Genomic DNA, 12980 nt, shown 5'->3' with positions numbered 1-12980 from the left:
AATGGTTTTTGCTATATATTTGCTTAAGTTTTCTATTGTTCTGGTGTATATTTTCAAATTTATCATTTGTTCTAGAAAGAAATGAAGTTAAAAAGTACAAATCATGTTGTTTATAAAAAGTTCATGAGAAGTTTATAGTATTTTCCTTATGTAACTGTTTATAAAAAGGTACTTCAACTCAATGGCATAAAGCAACAGACTTATTATTATCATTAATTCTGTGAATCATTAATTAAAATAGTCATGGGAGGATAATTTCTGTTTATCCTTCCCTATGTCTGAGGCTTCAGTTGAGAAGTTTTGAAGATTGCGGGTGACTTGAATGATTGCAGCTGTAATTATTCAGAGGATTTTTCAGTTACATTTTTGATGTCTATGTTGGGATGAGTCTGTTAGGTAGGAAGTTAGGTGTGAGAAACAAGTGGTGACCTACCGAAAAAGATTCAAGCTGATTTCTAAATTCCACCCTGGACACACTCCAATGCAGCCCAGAAGAGTTCACAGATATGCTGCAAATAACCACAGAGATTTTTCCAACTCTGGTGCTTACATCCTAGGTTCATAGCATAGTGGATACCAGCTAACCACAGGGACTTCAACTCAGCCACCTGTGCCCTTGATGCAAAGCTGTGTCCTCAAGTGACCTTAGGGAGCAGCAGCCTATTAAGAGCTCATAAATATTCTATGCATAATACATCTGATTACAAAAGACTGAATTATGGGAAAGACATGTGCCATACTGCCTCCTGTTATGTAATTTGCAACTGTCAATTAAAACTGTCATCCAAGCCCATTTAGATGAAAGCACTGTCTTTAAAATCCCGGAACCTCATCATTATGATACTGCTGCCTCTGTTGGCTTGGTCCACCTTCCCTTGAAGTGTTATTCCTGTTCTTTCTTCACTAAAATTGTGTTTGCCATGGATAAGACATCAGATTCTTCTTTGTGTCCTTACCAAGAACCAAAGTCCACCAGGAAGTGTCCTCTTCGACTCTCCTTATCAGGTAACAAATCTAAGATACCTTGACTAACTGTTCAATTTGCCTGAAACTGAGGAGTAAGAATGATGCTATAGTAATTTTTGAAAATGACAATGTGCTACAAAATAAATAATAACACACACACACACATCTATATAATGACTATATAAGTAAAGCAAAGAAATTATCATCTTAAAATTCATGCTAGCAGATAAAAATAAGGCAATGGGAGTGATTGCAACAACCAATATTGTTACAATATTGTTATAACAGCAACAAATATTTACTTGAATATTTAAATTGCTAGAGTTGTGGTTTTCTTCCTTTCTGTTCTCATTGATTTAAAATAAATATGTATATAAGTTTTTAGGAGCAAATTTAATTCTTCCTATGAAAATTTCCCTTCCAACTACCAAATCTAACACTGCCACATTAAATTTCTAAATATATTACTCAACCTAATGAAGGCAGATATTTTTAATATTTTACGTTTGCTGATATCTCTACCACACAGCCAGTGGTAGAAATTCAATATATATTTTGAACAGATGACTATATGAACTGAAAATCCAGTACAGATAAAGCAGTATAATGCAATGATTAAGAGCAAAGTCTCACAGACTAACTGGCTTCATATTTTAGTTTAGCCCCTTGTTAGTTGCTCACTAGCCACTTTATACCATAAGCAACTTACTCAATTTGTCATGGCCTCTGTTTTCTTGTCTGTAAAATGAGGATATTAGTAGAACATTTTTTCATTGTCATTTATAGGATTAAAAACTTGTAAGTTTCATAGAACATTGAACTAGGCAAGTACCTCAACCTAACATTTAATTACTAAAAAATGATATATACTAACTACTAAAAAATTATAGCTGTTACAGTGCTGTTGCAATTGTCATTTTCTTTTGATTCTTTGAACAGCAATGACTCTTGTGTATCATTTACTTGGCAAAATTAGATGTCATTGAAATCTGTGTCTGCTAATGATATCTAAAAGCAGTTTCCAGAGATATTGCATGTTTGATCAATGACAACAGAAACACATAAGTCAGTGTGTACTTTTTTCTTTCTTAATTTCTTTGCTTTTATTTTTCTTTTTTCCTTACATATAGCTAAGACTCTTAAAATCAAAAGTGAAGGAAATTGAACACTGCATTTCTCAGATCATAGAGTATTTTTTTCACATGGCCAGGCTTAATACTTACCACTGAGACTTGTAACTTAACATTTATGAGTCTCTGCTTTCTTATTGACAGTAAAAGAAACTTGTCTTCCCTTGCTAAGCAACTGTGACAAATAAATTATATGCGCATTAAAAAGTACCTGACACAAAGCAGACAATCTTTATATTCGAGTTTCCTTCATCCTGCCATCCTTCTCCCATCAGTTCACATTTTCTGCCTGGTAACACTATTAACTGCCTTGTTTCATACCTTTTATATTCCTTAATAAATTTCAATTTATTTTGTGTATAATTATTGGAAATCACTCATTCAAAATAATAATATTAGAATTTTGTTTCCTTCAGAATTACTTTAAAGAAATGAATCATCAAAGTGCCTACTAAGAAGTTTATTGTGAAAAAAATATTGTGCAAGATTGGAATAGTCATAGCTGCACAGTGAACAGTGGTTAAAGCTAATTTTAAGACAATGGAAAAAAATGAAATGATTCAATGTATATAAGGCAATCAATATAACATAAAAGCACTGATAATTATAAGGTTTTGGCCTCAATTATATCTCAAATGTCTTACTGAAAGTGCAATTTGAGTATTTGTGTCCAAAGGAAGGTGGAACATTACAGAGGTCAAATCACTGGCACAAGATGACTTGACAAGGCATGAACTAAGGACAAGAATATTTTATTTGAATATTTAGTGATTACAGACCATAGTTGATGTCTGATATATCTCTCAAAATTTTAGATGGCCTTGCCATTGGAACCCTAATATTTACTGTATGTTTAAGTATCTTCCTAAAACTCCTGTAGTTTAACTACTTTTAGAATGTTTCTTAAACAGTTTAGCATGTCTGTTTCTCTATTCAAGGCCAGACAGTATGCATTGTAACTCTGTTGCAAAATTGTGCAAAACTATTTAATTCTGCTTTTGGAGAATGAAAGAAGGCATAGAAAATATGTACACAAATGAGGGTGTTCCAATGAAAGTCTTATTCACAAAACAGTTTATGATCTTGATTTGACCTGCAGGCCATGGTTCTTCAACATCAGCTCCTAAATGTACATCAGAAAAACCAAGTAAGGGCTTTTCTTTATCAGATATTGGAAAGTTCATGTGATATCAATTTGGTAATCTTATGTTCCACTAACCATCATTTATTAGCTGATTTTTCTTGGACTGTTTATTTAACATCAGAACTCTTTGATATGCTATTATATGTTGAAAACACAACTTTATATAGATGATAGTTCTTTTGGGTAGTGAACATCTTCTATAAAATATGATGCTAGATGGCTACATTTCTTCACTTTTTACTTCATGCACTTGGTAGGGCACTGAAGAATGTTCAGAGAGAAAAGAACCTTAGAATTCAGATCTAGCCAATCAGAATTTCTAATTTAGCCTCAGTGAGTAATGCAGGAATGGTAATATCACCTAAACCAGGTTAGTAAGTCATCCTTAGGATACTCTTGCAATTCTTATTAAATTTAAGGAATGCAATAGAATTGCATTTGATGAAAATAACAGAAGTATGCAGCTCTTTGAAGCCCTCCCATCTGTACTGTGTGTGTTGGCTGAGTCTCATCTGACTCTGCAATCCCGTGGACTGTAGCCGAACAGTCTCCTCTGTTCATGGAATTTTCCAGGCAAGAATACTGGAGTGGATTGCCATTTCCTTCTCCAGGGGATCTTTCCAACATAGGGATCAAACCCTTGTCTATCCTGCATTGGCAAGTGGATTCTTTACTACTGTGCCACAGTAAATCTGCTCTCTGTGATAGAAGTCAAAAGAGAAGAAACAAAAATAACAAAACTAAACAGTGCCCAGATATTAACAGTTCTATCCTGGATCCAACTACACCCTAAGCTAGTTTTTATTTTATTTATTTGTCTATGACTCTGAATACAAGTTTGAGTTATATCTCTATATTTGAAATAAAAATATATTTAATAACAAGTTCTTACATTATTTGCTTGGCTAAAATTTTATCTTCTCTACAAGCAGAAATATCCATGGGAGACATATCATAGTATTTTATCAGTGGTAGGATCATAAACCTGAGTGTAGAGCTTTGGCTCAAGTTCTAGGTCAACCACTCCTAACTGTGTGATCTTGGAAAAGTTATTTAACCTCTTTCTTTAAAACTTTTGTTATTTCATATATGAAATGTGGAAGATGATGTATGTGGATTATTGTAAGGATTGTTGTTCAGTTGCTCAGTCATTCCCAACTCTTTGCAACCCCATGGACTGCAGGAGGATACCAGGCTTCCCTGTTCTTCACCATCTCTCTCAAGAGTCTTCCCCAACACCATAGTTCAAAAACATCAGTTCTTCAGAGCTCAGCCTTCTTTATGGTCTAACTCTTAGATCCATACATGACCACTGGAAAAACCATAGCTTTGACTATATGGACTTTTTTCGGCAAAGTAGTGTGTCTGCTTTTTAATACACTGTGTTAATAGGTATGTGGACCTTCAAAGAATAGTCGATAGAGAGTAAGCACCCAAAATTGTTATCTATAATTTATATTTTATGAACAAAGTTTTTCTCAAATCACTTGTGCTACAAAGATAAGGAGCCCAAGAGTATGTCTATAGCTGTTGCACATCAGAGTGTGGGAAAAGAGAAGTCTGAAAATGAATATTGGATCATAGAGAAAAAAATACCATGTATGATAATATAGACAACATTTTTACAGTTATGATCTTGCCTGTGGTATTTGGAGTGGACAGCACACTGTTTTAGTATTATCCTATTCTAGTACTATTGCATATATGTGTTCACCATACATAAAAGTGAAGATCTCAAGTATACATGCAGATATATTAAAAAGAACAAAATACCACACAAAACCTTATCAAACCAACAACATAAACCATAGTCCTATGAAATCAAATGCAAATATGTTGAATTAAATTTATTTTGTCTAAACAACTGCTTTATAATTTTCATTTTTATTATAAATTGCATAACTGATTTGCAACTCAGTTTCAAGTACATGAATTTTCATTGTCAGAACTCTAAGGAGGAGTTCCAGCCTTCAACTGAGCATCTCAACTCAAACCTTTATTCATAAACAAGTACTGGACTGAAAAACTGGATGATGGTTATATAGTTTATGGATGTTAAGTGGATATATATCATATATGTCATATGCAATATATATGGACACATTATTCTCAAATATATGTAAGTAAATATTTAATTATATATGATATATCAATATTTATGAATATACTATATATATTCATAAATGAATACTGGACAGCAAAGTGAGAAAATGTTTAAGTAGTGTGATAGAAAACATATACATAAGAGTCTAATAATAAAACATATGGAGTTATTTTTTGTGCATTTTTATTTTTTTGCCTTTCATTTAATTTCATAGTAATTTACTTTGTTCCATCTATATAAAATTATCAGTCCATTACCAATTAAAGTTTTGAAGGAAAGATCTTTTTCCATCAATAGTTTAAGAATTGCTGCAATGAAGCATGAGATAGTGCTCTGGGAGCAAGGAAAATTTCAAAGCAGACTTGGCATATATCTGGAATTAGTTCGGTTGATTCTCAAGAGGCAACATTTAAGCCCATGTCAATATCTAAAAGTCATCAGTAGCCACATTAATTCACTGTATGTTTTAAGCTAATGGGACTAGAAATGATGAGGAGAATACAGCTTCAGAGAAGGAACTCTCCTTCCCAATAAGCAGAATCAGGAAACTGAGGTCCTTAGAAAGCAAAAGGCCATTTCTACAAAAATCTACTAGGATTAAGAAGAGAAATCTGGGGGAATGAAATTGATGAGTTGTCAGCATTAAATTAAAATGTGAAGTGCAGAGACTTCCATAGCAGTTCAGTGGTTAAGAATCTGCTCTGCAACACAAGAGACATGGGTTCAATCCCTGGTCAGGGAACTAACAACCCACATGCTGCTGAACAACTAAGCCCACTCACCAAAACTACCGAGCCCACATACTCTGGAACTTGCAGATCCTAAATTTCACAGCTAAGACCTGTCACAACGAAATAAATAAATATTTTAAAACATAAAAATAAAATGTGACATTCATTTAACACTGTGGATAAGGCCCTCTTCTCTGATAACTTTCAACATTTCTGAGAATAGAATTACCATAGCTTTTGCAAAGTTCAAAGATGACCCCAAATATTACGAATTGTTACCGTGAGCAGAGTATCAGTAATTTCAGTGATGAACATCCCTGGAAATACAAACAAGATGACAGAAAACAGAATCTACATATAATCCAGTTCATCGGATTCACAAAAGTCACCAATGTACATTAACCTGCCCTATCCCATTCCAAATATAGTTGTTTTACATGATCTGTTCAGAGAATCTGGAAACAACCTGGCTAGATTGTAGAAACACTGGGTTTGTGTGTTTTCAGGAAGTTTTATTCATAATTAAGAACAAATAAGCATAAGTAATGTGTGGATCACAAAGAACTGTGGAAAATTATGAAAAAGATGGGCATACCAGACCACCTGACCTGCGTCTTGAGAAACCTGTATGCAGGTCAGGAAGCAATAGTTAGAACTGGACATGGAACAACAAACTGGTTCCAAACAGGAAAAGGAGTATGTCAAGTCTGAATATTGTCAACCTGCTAATTTAACTTATATACAGAGTACATATGAGGAACGCTGGGCTGGAAGAAGCATAAACTGGAATCAAGATTGCTGGGAGAAATATCAATAACCTCAGATATGCAGATGACACCACCCTTATGGCAGAAAGTGAAGAAGAACTAAAGAGCCTCTCGATAAAAGTGAAAGAGGAGAATGAAAAAGTTGGCTTAAAGCTCAACATTCAGAAAACTAAGATCATAGCATCTAGTCCCATTCAGTTCAGTTCAGTAGCTCAGTCATGTCTGACTCTTTCCGACCCCATGAATCACAGCACACCAGGCCTCCCTGTCCATCACCAACTCCGGGAGTTCACTCAGACTCACGTCCATCGAGTGAGTGATGCCATCCAGCCATCTCATCCTGTCGTTCCCTTCTCCTCATGCCCTCAATCCCTCCCAGCATCAGAGTCTTTTCCAACGAGTCAACTCTTCGCATGAAGTGGCCAAAGTACTGCAGTTTCAGCTTTAGCATCATTCCTTTCAAAGAAATCCCACGGCTGATGTCCTTCAGAATGGACTGGTTGGATCTCCTTGCAGTCCAAGGGACTCTCAAGAGTCTTCTCCAACCCCACAGTTCAAAAGCAGCAATTCTTCGGTGCTCAGCCTTTTTCACAGTCCAACTCTCACATCGATACATGACCACAGGAAAAACCATAGCCTTGACTAGACGGACCTTAGTCGTCAAAGTAATGTCTCTGTTTTTGAATATACTATCTAGACTGGTCATAACTTTTCTTCCAAGGAGTAAGCTTCTTTTAATTTCATGGCTGCAGTCACCATCTGCAGTGATTTTGGAGCCCAAAAAAATAAAGTCTGACACTGTTTCCACTGTTTCCCCATCTATTTCCCATGAAGTGATGGGACCAGATGCGATGATATTCATTTTCTGAATATTGAGCTTTAGGCCAACTTTTTCACTCTCCGCTTTCACCTTTATCTAGAGGTTTTTTAGTTCCTCTTCACTTTCTGCCATAAGGGTGGTGACATCTGCATATCTGAGGTTATTGATATTTCTCCCAGCAATCTTGATTCCAGCCCGTGTTTCTTCCAGCCCAGCATTTCTCATGATGTACTCTGCATATAAGTTGAATAAGCAGGGTGACGATATATAGTCTTGACGTACTCCTTTTCCTGCTGCTTCCCGACCTGCATACAGATTTCTCAAGAGACAGGTCAGGTGGTCTGGTATTCCCATCTCTTTCAGAATTTTCCACAGTTTATTGTGATCCACACAGTCAAAGGCTTTGGTATAGTCAATAAAGCAAAAATAGATGTTTTTCTGGAACTCTCTTGCTTTTTCCATGTACTTCATGGCAAATGGATGGGGAAACAGTGGAAACAGTAGCTGACTATTTTTCTGGGCTCCAAAATCACTGCAGATGGTGATTGCAGCCATGAAAATAAAAGACGCTTACTCCCTGGAAGGAAAGTTATGACCAACCTAGATAGCATATTAAAAAGAAGAGACATTACTTTGCCAACAAAGGTCCGTCTAGTGAAGGCTATGGTTTTTCCAGTGGTCATATATGAATGTGAGAGTTGGACTATAAAGAAAGCTGAGCGCAGAAGAACTGATGCTTTTGAACTGTGGTGTTGAAGACTCTTGAGAGTCCCTTGGACTGTAAAGAGATCCAACCAGTCCATCCTGAAGGAGATCAGTCCTGGGTGTTCATTGGAAGGACTGATTTGAAGCTGAAGCTCCAATTCTTTGGCCACCTGATGCGAAGAGCTGACTCATTGGAAAAGACCCTGATGCTGGGAAAGATTGAGGGCAGGAGGAGAAGGGGATGACAGAGGATGAGACGGTTGGATGGCATCATCAACTCGATGAACATGGGTTTGGTTGGACTCTGGGAGTTGGCGATGGACAAGGAGACCTAGTGTGCTGTGGTTCATGGGGTCGCAAAGTCAGACACAACTGAACGACTGAACAGAACTGAACTCAATGTTAACACTCAAGCAAAACTGTAAGGTTCCATTAAGGAAGGAAAGCTATGACAAATCTCAACCATTAGAGGTAAATCTAGCATATTAAAAAGTAGAGATGTCACTGCCAACAAGGTCTGTTTAATCAAAGCTATTATTTTTCCAGTAGTTATATATTGATGTGACAGCTGAAGCATAAAGGAGGCTGAAAGCTATAGAAAAAAGCTGTAAGTTTTTTAACTGTGGCATTGGAGAAAACTCTTGAGCATCCCTTGGACAGTAAGGAGATTAAACAAGTCAGTCCTACAGGAAATCAACCCTGAATATTCATTTGAAGAACTGATGCTGAGGCTGAAAGTGCTAACTCATTGGAAAAGATCCTGATGCTGGTAAAGACTGAAGGCATGATAAGAAGATGAGTTAGGTTGGATGGTATCACTGACTCAATGGGCATGAATTTGAGCAAACTCAAAGAGAGAGTGAAGGAGAGGGATGCCTGGTCTGCTGCAATTCATGGAGTCATAAATAGTTGGACAAGACTTAGCGACTGAACAACAACTAAGAATTGTGCAAGTGAACCTCTTAACTTTACCAATAGACAGAATTGTAAACTTTTACCATAAAAGAAATATTTTTTTGTTTATAGATAATATCCAAAATTTCATGAAATTATGTTTCATGTACTTTTGAGAAGTTACTAGAACAGGAAAATTACCTTGGATTGCACATAATTTCAAAGTTTAGAGATAATAGGCAAAGCTTTACCACTATAATATTATAGTGTATTATTCCATCCACTTAGGAGACAGTTAAAGTTCTCTCCCCCTCATCTTACTCTATCAAATAATTCATTCCAATATTTTTTTAATTCTGGAAATTTATATTTCTTTAAATTTATTTAAAAAACTCTTAATTGCAGACCTATGATCCTCCCTCACATGAATTCTTAGCTTTTGAAAGAAATCAAATTTTTCCTATCACTTTAAACTTCCCTTTTATTTCATTTTCCTTCAATAAACCAAACTGACACACAATTGAACTATGTCACTTGGTGAATTGAACCACCAAATTAATTAGCTCAGAGGTAATCTCCAAGGAAGAATAATTTTATGAACATCAATAAAATAAGCTATATTAGATAGAATAATTATTTCCTGTTACTCCATAGGCTTATTTGAAAAATTTCCATGTATTTCTCTCCGTCTACTTCTTTTACTCTTCCACTTGACTTTTTAAAGTGAACCATATTTCCAAAAGTTGGGCTATTTTCCCAGTATTTTAAGTACTTAAATCTTAAGAATCCTGAGAATATCCAACATTGTTCTGGCAAAACTAATAATTATCATTGAGTTTTATCATCTGAATATGAACCATATTAAATTTGCTTCTGGTTAAGTCCACAATATCTTACATTTTGAATAACACATCATGAGGCTTTTCTGATCACTAAAATTCATTTTCAGCATCCCAATATCCAAGTCATGTGCCTTGAGCACATTTTCACAGTGGCCTAGGACAAGCCTCCATTTCTTAACTGGTTTAGAATCTGAGCTGAGATTTTGCTTTAAAAATGCCACTCGTTTTGTTTTTGCAATAGTATGAAAAATGATGTATTAACAGTATACAATATTTGACTTGGCTTACCAGATGGCTCAGTGGTAAAGAACCCACCTGCCACTTCAGGAGATGCAGGTTCGATCCCTGGGTAGGGAAGATCCCCTGGGAAGGAAATGACAACCCATTACAGTATTCTTGCCTGGGAAATCCCAAACAGAGGAGCATGATGGGTTACTGTCCGTGGGATCACAAAAGAATCAGACATGACTGAACTACTAAACTATACACCACCAATGCTTGACTTAGAGCTACACGCTGTTTTTCTTTATTTAAAAAAGTTGATTTGCTTTTATTTTTAATTCTAGTCCCATTTTGTTGCAGTCATGGTTCTCTGTGTACAGAAGCAGTGCTAGAATGTGGAACAAGTGACTTCCTGAAAACTAATGGAAAAGTCAAATTCTGCAAGTTACATAGGAATGGAATCTGCCATAGTCTTGCATAGGTGTGTGCTAAGTCACTTCAGTCATGTTGACTGTGAGACCCTATGGACAGTAGCCTGAGTGGCAATTCTGTCCATGAGATTTCTCAGGCAAGAATACCCTGTTCAGTTGCCTTGCCCTCCTCCAGGAGATCTTCCCTACCCAGGGATCAAGTCCATACTTCTTTCATCTCCTACACTGGCAGGCAGGTTCTTTACCACTAATGCCACCTGGGAAGCCATAATCTTACCTCTCCCCAAACCTTAATACTATATGTAGTGTGATACACAATCCATCAACCTCATCTTCTATTAGTCTTTACCCTCATGTCTAAGAGAATTTAAATAGAATTTATATATATTTATTTTCCTTATTTTTTTCAAACTGCTTAATATTTTCACAATATTAACAATAAGAGCTGTTCATAGGAAACCTTCAGGTCCATTTATATCAAAACTAGAAGCGCAGAAAAGGCATATTGCCCTTTTCAATGCACCGTGAATCTCAGAGCCCTTGTGCTAGACTGTATTGATTCTGGTTTGACCATGTGACTTGTACTGACCACTGGAATGTGAAAAAAGGATTGTTACTTTAGTCTAGACCCACAATGAGAAATGCGTAGACCTCAGTGTGATGCACAACCTGAAGAAGAGCCACCACATAAAACTTGCTGACTAATCTGTATTTCATGGAACCACTGAGTGTAGTGGTTGCACTTGGTTACCACACCACAGCACAGTGACTGCTCCAGCTCTTATCTAGGAGAGTGTCTTGCTTCCACAACACAACAGGATTTAACCCTGTGTCCTGTGAATGGAGCTTTCAACTAAACCACATTAGGACAGTTTTCTAAAATAGAACTACATAATAATAAATACAGTTGGGTCTGTCTAGTACTAATGTTTTGTACATTTTTAAATATTGATTAATATCATGCTTGAACATAGTCTGATGTTGTTAATAAGGGGACAGGAGTTAAAATGTCAACTGCTTGACCAATATATGTACTCTTAGCAAATCATTTAGTCCAATCTCTCTTTTCTTCCTATTTTCTTTGTTGAAAAAAGGTGTTTCAGTGAACTCAGTCCTATAGCAATGAATTTTTTCCTGTCTTTTTTTAACTACTACACTAGGAATCTGAGAAAATAAAGAGGAATATATTGTGTTCTCTTTCTTTTTTGGGAGCTTGCTGGTAAGGTGTGGAAGAAAGGATGTGAGAACGGTTATAACTCTGAGACCTGAGGATTATATATAAGAAATGTGGAACCTGCTATGGAAACCCATAAAACAAAAAGACCTCTTAGCTAAAGAATAGGAACGATATAACACACTGACATTTCTAAGGAAGTCAAACTAAGGAATGAATAGGAGGCAAGAACCAAGCCCTGATTTGGTCACATGAAAATATGTGTCATTTGGGGGACTTTTATGTAATCTACTGTTTCTAAAATTAGAGTATTACTTGTGGAGAAACTTAAAAGGGGAAACAGATGAGATTTTGAGAAGGCTGGGATCAATGTGTAAAGGGTTTTCTTTTCCTGGTAACTGGGAAAATAGGCAAAGGAGATTTTTAAAACATTAGGTTAGCAAAATGGCTATTTGGATTATTCTGTAATGTCTTATGGAAAATCCTGAAAAAAACTTTTAAAATAGTAAAAATAAATTAATTAATTAAAAAAAGGCTACCCCAATAAAATGTTTATTAAAAATATTTAAATAGAAGAAGGATTGAATTAAGTTCCATTTTACAGAAATGATTATTGGTGATATTTTGAAAGAAAACCTAGAGTCAAGGGATAGTTGAGTCAAGCTAATCTGTGGAACTGTTGGGATGAAATATTGTCTTGGCACTGAAAGAGAACTGTGCCAAGAGGAACAGAAACAGACAGAGCCTAAAGAATATGGTATGATGGAGTCAGAAGTACCTTGTGATTAATGAGAGAAAATAGATGAAAAAACAACTAAATCATTGAAGAGAACCTTGATGTTTTTCTCTGAGTTGTTAAATGGAGAATGTACTAAATATAAGGACTACTTGGACATCAAGCCAAGGTTGGGTGGATTAAATAACAGAAATTTATTTTCGCACAATTCTGGGAGCTGAGTCGATTTCCAGAAATTGACTGGAGTTGATTTCTTCTGAGGCCTCTCTCCTTGGTTTGCATGTGGTTGTTCTCTTGCTACTTGCTCACATGAT

This window comes from Capra hircus, chromosome 11, assembly GCF_001704415.2.
Source record: "Capra hircus breed San Clemente chromosome 11, ASM170441v1, whole genome shotgun sequence".
Taxonomy (NCBI): Eukaryota; Metazoa; Chordata; class Mammalia; order Artiodactyla; family Bovidae; genus Capra; species Capra hircus.
This window is presented reverse-complemented; position numbering follows the sequence as displayed.